A 10,020-nucleotide genomic window follows, 5' to 3' on the forward strand; every position below is an offset into this window, starting at 1 on the left:
TCTATGATTCTATTGCACCCAATATGCTTTGAGTATATGCAGTTTTGCCTTTATGTGCTATCCCCATAATGTAACCACCGCATAAATTCAAGGTTGCCTGAATTACCATAAAACAAAAACAACTATTGGTGTCTTTGAGTGCAGCATGGACTGTCACTGCAGCACCAGCTATTGGCTGGCACCTGTGATGTACAGTTAATTATGCATCCATAATTATATAAAATGACTCTTGTTTATAAATGTGTCATGTGTGTCATCCGTATACATGTACACACACTGACCACCTTTTAATACTTGCTTGAGTCAATGATCATTGAAACTGAACTCTATGCAATTACTTCTAAAACCAAGTTAATATGTAAGATGCACAAACATTAGTCATTCAGTGCCGTGCACAAGATTTTTTATCAATCAAATAAAACAGCCATGGGGATAAGTGAGGAAGCTGGATGGGAGGCAGGGAAGTATTTGTTCTGCCATGGAAAATTTAAGACTAAGTTGTGTTTTTTTAATCAGTATATAAGGCGTGCCAGGCTGCATGCTTCACTACCTTTGAGACATTTAAGCCCCAAAGGTAAATTGCTGAGAAAGTTTATTAGCAGCTAAAAAGAGAGCTGCAGAATGAAAGTGCTATTTCAAAGTATTGCATTGATTGCTGCAGTAATAGTGTAATATACTAGCACATAGCTACAATAAGTTAGCTACAATAAGTTAGAAAGACTGTGTCTGCAATAATAATTTGGATTTACTTCCCTGAAATGACCCCAGCAAAACTCTTTTTCTTTGTTTTGTGTTAAAGGATGGTGGACTGACTAGGGTTGAAGAAAATTGTTTCAAACTGTTTTTTGACATTCTCTTTTAATTGTTGTAACCTGCCCTGGGACCTTGGGGTGAAGGGCTGTCAAATAATAATGATGATGGCACCTGATGAAATATGCAGGCAACAGGAAGTGGCAGGGCACCTCCAGAAAAAGCACTTTTCTTTTCACATGGTCATATGGCACATTCTTTATCTATTTAGATCGGCATTCAGCTAATGCCAACTGCAAAATAAATTTTAAAAACTCAAGCAATCAAGATCATGGCACATTAATCAACAGAACCAAGGCCACATAACTTCAAAGTAATGAGGTGGCCTGAGGATATCAGATGCTCTGTTTTCCAGGACAAGATCTCTGTGTGGCATGAATACACAGTATATATATATATATATATATATATATATATATATATATATATATATATCCTTAGTGATTTGGCAACTCTTAATGGGTTCATTTGAATGTCACTGTTTGCTACATCGTTGTTGGTTATTTAAAAGAAGATCTCAAATAAATATCTCCATAATTTTAACGTATATTAGAGAATGTGATGGCTTTCCTGTACTGCTAGACGAATGAGGTCTCTAGTCCTTATTATCACTGAATGTCATGTCACATTTAAAGATGGAAGGAAGCCATAAGCCTGTCTCTTCAAATGTCAAAAGTCTCTCAGTTGCCCAAATGGCGACCTTCCCCTGCCCTGCTTCCTTCATTAAAAGATGACCCAAGTATGTTCTCTCCATCTGTTTCAACCTCCAAGCCAACAAGACAGCTATTACTTGCCTAAAAATACCCACCAGTTAAAATAATAAAGCTTATGCATTGCATTTCATATTTAAGGGAATTTGATATAGAAATAACTAATCAGAAATACAGTATGGACATGGCCAGGGGATAGAAATGGAAACAGTATTAAGAAGCTCATTCAAGCTCTATCTATAAATAAGTAACCATTATTGATCAAGCATTATTGAACTAGCAAAATGAATTTCAATAGAGACACATGTAAGTTTGTACATGTAGCCAGGGACAACCAGCTGCACCAATATAAGGTGGAGGACGCCTAGCTTGCCGGTAGTACATGTGAAAATGATTTAGGGGACTTAGTAGACCACATGAGTCAACAGTGTGATGCAGCAGCAACAAAAAAAGCTATTCTGCCTCGGTGAGACAACACCTGGAATACTGTTCAGTTCTGGGCAGCATAGTTTAAGAAGGATGTTGACAAGCTGGAGTGTGTGCAGAGGAGGGTGACCAAGATTATCCAAGGTCTGGAAACCAAGCCTTCTGAGGAACAGTTGAGGGAGTTGGATATGTTTAACCTTGGAAAGAGAAGACTGAAAGAAGATATGATAGCCATCTTCTGATATCTAAAGGGCAACATAGCCATAGTCAGGGATGGTGAGAATTGTAGTTCAAAACATCTGGAAGACACCCCTGTTCTGGACCATCTTTCCAAATCCCTTGCACCCTTCCCATTGGAAAGCCAAGTTGGGTTCAAAATGCTGAAACTACAGTAAAACTAAGAATAGGGCAGATGATGCCTCAGCCCCTTGTTCATTTAGTTACTGTGTGTGTGTGTGTGTGTGTGTGTGTGTGTGTGTGTGTACTGTTTATATATACTGTGTGTGTGTATATATATATACTCTCTATATAAATATATATGTATATATTCTATTTTAAAATCACTTTTGAGATGGGATGACTAAACTATGATACTTTGAAAATGACTAACCATTTAAAAATGCATTTTGCGACTTGTGATTTGTTTTATTTTCAGCTCATTTCTTGAATTGAATTTGCCTTTTTAGCTAACTGATATGTTCAGCTCTTTTTTTCAGGATAGTCACTGTCAAGTTAGAAGCCACCAGCATATATGTAAAGCTAGTGCGCACACACGCGCGCATACACACACATACACACACCCCATCCAGTTTTGTTTTGTTTCTGTTCCAGTGTCGATCACCGTACACTAAAGTTGGAACTTCCTTATTAAGGCTGCATTCCTAAACATACTTATCTAGGAGCAACTCCCATAGAATTAAATGGAACTGATGTAGACATGCATGGCAGTGTGCTAATTGTCCAGTCTTCTACTTTGGAGAGCATCATCCAAAGTTTACAGAGACTACATGAAATTTTATCCACCTGAATAGTTTTGTTTCATCTGAAAACTCAAGGGGTTCTTGGGAAGGGATGGATTCCCCTGAGCTCTGGAAGAGAACAGGATAAAAATGTAATTAATAAATGTAATAATAGCAACCTAGCTCTTTAAGTTATACAAGAGCTTCTAGACATTGGGGATAATTTTGTTCACTCTGCATTTTTAAACATTTTAATTCATGCATCCCAGACGAAGGCTGTGTATACACTCCTGTTTATTCTGCATCTCGTGCTCCCCCACTACTGGTTTGGAAAGTGGTGTAAACATGGCAGTTAACCACAAGCCATATATATCCTGTATCCTGTTTTTTAAAAAAAAAATGAAATACTACATGCTGCATTTTCTCCCAGTTTTGATATGAATTGAAAAAAGAACAACCTAGCTGCATTTAAGCCAATAATGTCTACAGCCTTATACACAAATCTTTTTATACTTTGCAAATCTAATCTTTTTATGTTTTGTAGATCTCTGAATTTTACAGTAGTTCTTGGCTCACTAAATGTACCAAGATATATAAAATATGTATAAAGTATGTATTTTAGGATAAATCTATTCAGAAATGTGTGTGTTGATATAAGATGCATATTTAAGTACTATTTTAAAAAATAGTATTTATTTTTTTAAATTGCAGATTGATGCAAAAATAAAATGGAATGAACAGATGCAAAAATTACACAAACTGGAAATAGATTATCTGTCCATGTTTAACAGGAATGTTTACAGAAAGAAAACCCAGGAACTAAATTTCATATACATATTAAATGGAAGCCAGCTAGTAAATTTCAGCACTTTTCAGAAGAGTTTGCAGAAGTTCATGACAGATGGAAAGTTTCAAAATAGGCATGTGCTATTTTGAACAAATACTTTAAAGAAGGGGTCTGTGGTTGACAGAGAAAAACTAAAGATCTCAACAACAAAACCTATCTGCAGTTACATTGCTATGGAGAATCTTGCTTGTTAAAATAAGGTTCTTCGACATCATACAGGCACTTAATTCTCTAGCAGAAGTTGGAATGCTTTTTATTTTCACTACATAGGGTTATTGGCTCGTTTCAGAGGAGTCCCTGCTGTTTGCTATTGCAAAGCCAAAATAGAAGGAACCAGGCAGAGATACAGAGATATAGATGGGAAATTATTTGTGCTGAGCCACTGACATACTGAGGCATTGATAACAAGTTCTCGTACTGCTTCCTATCAAAGGAGGATGGAGCCAATACTGTAGTAATTTGTCGTTATAGAATGAAATATTGTCTCCAATTATTATGGGTTGGAACTAAGACCCCAGCCTTAAGCTTCTTGTGCTTTTTTACATTTTCTTATGTTGTGTGTCAGCCTGTTCAGGAATAAATAGTGTCTTGTTTTGGGCATACAAAGTGAGTAAACTTGCTTTATACTAAAAAGAAGAAGAAGGTAACAGTGGCAACAAGAATGATACCTTCACTTATACTGACAGGCATACCAGAAGTACCACAGCAGTCACCAAAGAGGAAGGAGATTACGCCAGAAGCTGAGCTCATGAGAATCACTGACAATTCTGAACTTGGACATTTGGGGCCATTCACAAAAACTGCTGATCAGGAAGTCAAGAGACCCCAGTAATGGACAGAAACCCCACAAGCTAGAGAGACTTCTGTTTTTTTTCTGGGGGGACGCAGGGGGACGCATACCCCTAAACATTTTGTGAATCTAAGTTTGGCCTCATTGGGGAACAGTATTTCAATATGAGTAGGAAAATGAGAGTAACCCCTACACATTTTTTTAAGAAAAAAAGCACTGCCTACACCTGAGGAGAAGTGTTATTCGTTATTTGTCCTTTGAAGGACTTCATGTGAGTTGTGATTTAGGTGGGGACAGAATGTAGTAATTAGGAATTATAGAGTTAAATAGTGGGAGGAATTCAATGCCACACTTGTGATCATTCCATTAGACCAATCATTTCAACTTGCCAAATGGAACAATCCCCCCATTTCCTCCCCAGTGCACATTTTTTTGGGGTTCTTCTGACCCCTGAGCCAATTTTGGGGGGATGCAGGGGGTGTATGGAGGAAGGATGGGGAAGCCTTCTTGTGCAAGCAGAAGTCCTTGTGTAGAGCATTGGCTGACAGGACTCAATAGGTGAATGCCGCCCTATGTCCTCAACTATTATTGGTTGGAGCTAAGTCTCCACCCTAGAAAATGCCATCTAGAGAACTCGAAAGCTTGCACAATACTTTGTAATATTTTAGTTGGCCTAACAAGACCCACCTATACTTGTCCTTGATTACTGAACACCTTTACAAACACATTCACATTTCTTGCCATCCTCTAAATAGCAGAGGTTTCTGGTGATTTGATTCCTTCTGAGTGTGTTTTGAGGGATTGAGTGCGTTTAATGAGTTCCAGAAAGAATAGAATCAAGGTTGATATGTTGCATATGTTGTTACACAAAAACATTTTTAGCCGACAATTAGAATATATTTAGTTATACCTTGGCCCATTCTAAAGGCTTGAAGCAGGTAAAATGCATTAATCTGACAAGTGCTAACACCACAAGCTATATCCCAGCTCCCTAAAACCACCCTGACTAGAAAGAACATACAATGTTTTCAGAATATGACCCAGGTTCAGTGAGGTTCTGGATGTGGGAAGCCAAATTTTATAGCTGTTGGAAAACCACCTAGAACTCCTCTACATGTTGTTGTTGTTGTTTAGTCGTTTAGTCGTGTCCAACTCTTCGTGACCCCCTGGACCAGAGCATGCACACTCCTCTACATACTCTAGAGTAAAACCAGAGCCATGCAAGATTAGCTGACAGTAACATTTGCTTCTGTGATCAGAGAACCAATGAGCATTGGTACTGGATCTACCCTGACTGTTGTAACGTTATTAGAACAATATTAGATATACCAATCTAAAACATAGCAGGGCATACTGCTAAAAGTTCCTCCTTAACATTCCTCTGTAACAACACAGTTGCCCTTACTGCTGGTTCCTGGTTACTCTGCAGTGCCCTCTGGTGTGACATTTTAATAACACATTATTAATATTACAAGCAATACATTAAGATATACCGGTACATTCCTTAACTCTTCCTTAGCATTCTAGATTCAGGTAGGTAGCTGTGTTGGTCTGACACAGTCAAAATAAATTAAAAAATTGTCCAGTAGCACCTTAGAGTATCTGAAGAAGTGTGCATGCACACAAAAGTTTATACCCAGAATAAACTTAGTTGGTCTCTAAGGTGCTACTGGACAATTTTTAATTTTTTTCATTTTCTTCCTTAGCGTTATAAACCATGAGTGTAGATCCACCCTGGGAGTGATATTTGGACTCCCTATATCAGGATAGGGAGCCTTTGGCCTGCCAGCTGTTGTTGGACTACAATTCCCAATATCCCTAACCATTGTGACAGAGCCTGATGGGAGTTGGAGTGCAATAACATCTGGAGTCACCAGCCATGACAGTTATGTTGTACCTCCAATGTTAGAGGCAGTATACCAGTTGCTGAGAATAACAATTGGAGAGGCTGCTATTGCATTCTATTTCTGCTCTTTTTAACGCCACAGGTTTTCCATCCCTGCCTTATATGAATAGTCCCAGGTAACAAACAAACAAACAAACAAATGTTCAAGGTGAAGCACTGGCATGTTTACATGGTCCATTTGGGGGTTTTAATCTATCCTGTTTCTGTCAGCCATAAGGGATATGTATGTGTCACCTAGCCAAGAACTTGAAAGGATCTCAGATGGGAATTCATTCCAAGATAAGATGTTTCAGCTCTCGAAACCAAGAGGTACCAGGCAATTATTCATCTGGGCAGAACACTTTCAAGTTAAATGAACGAAATTAACCCTGAATACAAAGCCTTGCATGTTAGTTTTATATATGTAAGACTTACTTTATTAGATGATATTTGGAAGTCTGACATCCCAATGACTGAAGAGTAACTATTGGCAGTGTCAGCTCTTCCCACAAACCTGAGATTAGCTATTTGTATCAGGAACAGTGGTAGCTCATGACTGTGCCAAGGTTGGGTAATTGTATACATTCAGTTTTGAATACTTTGCTGATTTTAGAGGAGAAGACTTGATTAATATGCATGGGTAATTTGTTTGCTTTTTATTAGAGATCGCCAGTCAAACAAGAACCTTCTGTCTGCAGCTGATTAGAAATCAAACAGGAAGTGACATGTCTCAACAGAAAGAAAGAGAGTTTTTGGAAATAGGTTTGGTACTTTTTGTTCAACGGGAGGGGATGCTTACCTCTTTCCCTGATTGTCACTTCTCCACTTCAAGAAGCAGCAACTATGGTGCTGAAGAAGACCTTAAGGACATTAGGTAAAGGTAAAGGTACCCCTGCCCTTACGGGCCAGTCTTGACAGACTCTGGGGTTGTGCGCCCATCTCACTCAAGAGGCCAGGGGCCAGCGCTGTCCGGAGACACGTGGCCAGTGTGACAAAGCTGCATCTGGCGAGCCAGAGCCGCACACAGAAACGCCGTTTACCTTCCCGCTGGTAAGCGGTCCCTATTTATCTACTTGCACCCGGAGGTGCTTTCGAACTGCTAGGTTGGCAGGCGGGAGCGCACCCCGCCACAGGGATTCGAACCGCCGACCTTTCGATCGGCAAGTCCTAGGCGCTGAGGCTTTAACCCACAGCGCCACCTGCGTCCCTTTAAGGACATTAAGAAGGCCTTAATTAAGGACCTTAAGAAGGCCTTAAGGACATACCAGGAGTCTGCTGGATCAGGCCAATGGCCCATCTAGCATCTTATTCTCACAATGGCCAACTAGATCTGGCAAAATGAAGGCACTGTGGGTGAGCAGTTCCCATGTCCAAGAAATTGGCCAACTGTTGGCCCTCAAGGGAGTTTCAATCTGCCTGAAAGAGCAGAGTCACAGTCTGGGGCTGCTTCTGGATCCAGGTCTGTCACTGGCAGCTCAGGTAGCCGCAGTTGCCAGAAGTGCCTTTTACCAACTGCTATTATTATTATTAATTACATTTATATATTGCCCTTCATCTGAGAATCTCAGGGCCCTTTACAATATAAAAACACAAAAAATACATTATAAAATGCTACTGGCCACCCCTGCTGAGATTCCAGGGGTCTTCTTGTTGCTTAACCAGGATTTGTGTTCCTTTTGAACAAAGCACAGAAGAGACTAGCATCTATAAGAAATATGGTGTGCCTTACACATACAACCTGGGCTATGATGGAGGAAGGGCAGAACATTACACCCCAACAGGGTCTCTTGTTGCTCCCCTCATAACTTGGGTCCAAAGCAGCAGGCAGTCATGCCCCCGGTCTCTTGGTACAGCCTCTCCTTGCCAGAATGCATGGAGTTCTGCCTGCTTCCACCTTCTCCTCCCCAGCAACACTTGCAGAAAACAACTGCTCAGTTTAAAAGGGGCACATTTCTTCCTGCGGTGACATCACACCCACCGTTACCCTGGCAAGCTCCTCCTCCCAGTTTACATCATCAAACAATGAAATCCTGAGCCTGGCATTTGTCTCTGCTCAGTATCCCCTCATCAGAGGAGGGGGTCAAACTCCTATGCTGCCTACAGGTTGTGTCAATGGCCCATTACTTTCCATTCTACTGTAGCACCCTGCTTGTGGTTAACGCTTAGCTGGAATGAAATATTCAACGCAGCAATAGAGAAATTAAAATAATAATTTATTTGTCAGACAAATAAATGAGAGACACAGTGGTATATGGTTACCAAAGCTCTGCCCACTCCAGCCCTGATGGTCAAAACTTATATTTCCTCAGCCCAGCCCCCTTGCTCCTCCTTTGGCTGCCTCTATCCAATCAGCCTGGTTGAAATTCCTATTGGCTGCTTGCTAGAACCAATCATAAAAGATACACCCATTTCCTATTACCTTTTATGGGAGACAAAGAGCTATATTTCCTTCTATCTATAAATGGCAATCAAGTAGCCATATATCTTACATTTGCCTCAACAAGGCACCTTAATTACCAGATCACCTTTTTCCCTTATTACCCTATTACCCTATTCAATCCAAAACAGATGGCTAAAACAGATGGCTCATTCTGTCTTAAACAGATCTTGGGTTCACATTCTCACACACCATCAATGAAATAAGAATCTAACATAAGAATCTAACATTTCTTACTTTCTAAATCCTTTGCATAATTACATTTAAGCCAATATATTTCATACATAACATATATAGATTTTTAGAAGCAAAGGCCTTTTCAAAGTAAAAAGGAACTTAGTAAAAACACTTTCCAAAAGCAACCCCTTAAATTTACAACCCCCTTTCAAGCCAGCTGCTGTTTCTATTAGCTCTTGCCCTTTAACCTTAGGAAAATGTGGCTAAAGCCTAATGGGAGGCACATGGTATTATTTTCTGTTAAACAATAAATCCTACTATTTACTAACTCTTAATTAGTGTTTTTGCAGCTTGATTGTATTCTGTAAAATGTGGGGTCAGTGTAACCTTTTTGCTCCCAGCCTATAATTCCCTTTTACAACTTTGAGAATTTTGGCTCCTGCTATAAATCAGGGGGGCCCTTGTCCAGGAGGATAAACATCTGCCAAAGTCTTTAGCCAGCTGGTCTTATGCCTGGCATAAAAACACACAAGCATCTGCAAATATATTTTTTAAGCTCATTTTAAAATACAAGTCTTGATCAGATGCCTCACTACTACATGATGGTTCTTCTCCCCAGGCCAAGAAACAGATTTCAGCCTGCATTTTTACACCACTAAGCTGTCTTGCACCTGGGTTCCCTCACTGCGAGAAGCGAAGTTACAGGGAACCAGGCAGAGGGCCTTCTCGGTAGTGGCGCCCGCCCCGTGGAACGCCCTCCCATCAGATGTCAAGGAAGTAAACAACTATCTGACATTTAGAAGACATCTGAAGGCAGCCCTGTTTAGGGAAGTTTTTAATGATTGATGTTTTAATGTATTTTTAACCTTATGTTGGAAGCCGCCCAGAGTGGGTGGAGAAACCTGGCCAGATTGGTGGGGTAGAAATAATCTATTATTTATTATTATTATTATTATTATTATTATTATTATTATTACAT

General features: G+C 39.8%; 1 long non-coding RNA gene across 1 annotated transcript; it reads right to left on the reverse strand.

The window, feature by feature from the left end:
• Positions 1–2,795: 2,795 nt before the first annotated feature.
• Positions 2,796–8,522, reverse strand: LOC310843961. Its single transcript, XR_014563828.1, has 3 exons — positions 8,166–8,522; positions 7,227–7,268; positions 2,796–3,034 (listed from the first exon to the last, which is right to left on the reverse strand). It is a non-coding gene; the product is annotated as an uncharacterized lncRNA (long non-coding RNA).
• Positions 8,523–10,020: the final 1,498 nt, after the last annotated feature.

This window comes from Podarcis gaigeae, assembly GCF_964106915.1.
Source record: "Podarcis gaigeae genome assembly, chromosome: 4".
In the NCBI taxonomy this organism is placed as follows: Eukaryota; Metazoa; Chordata; class Lepidosauria; order Squamata; family Lacertidae; genus Podarcis; species Podarcis gaigeae.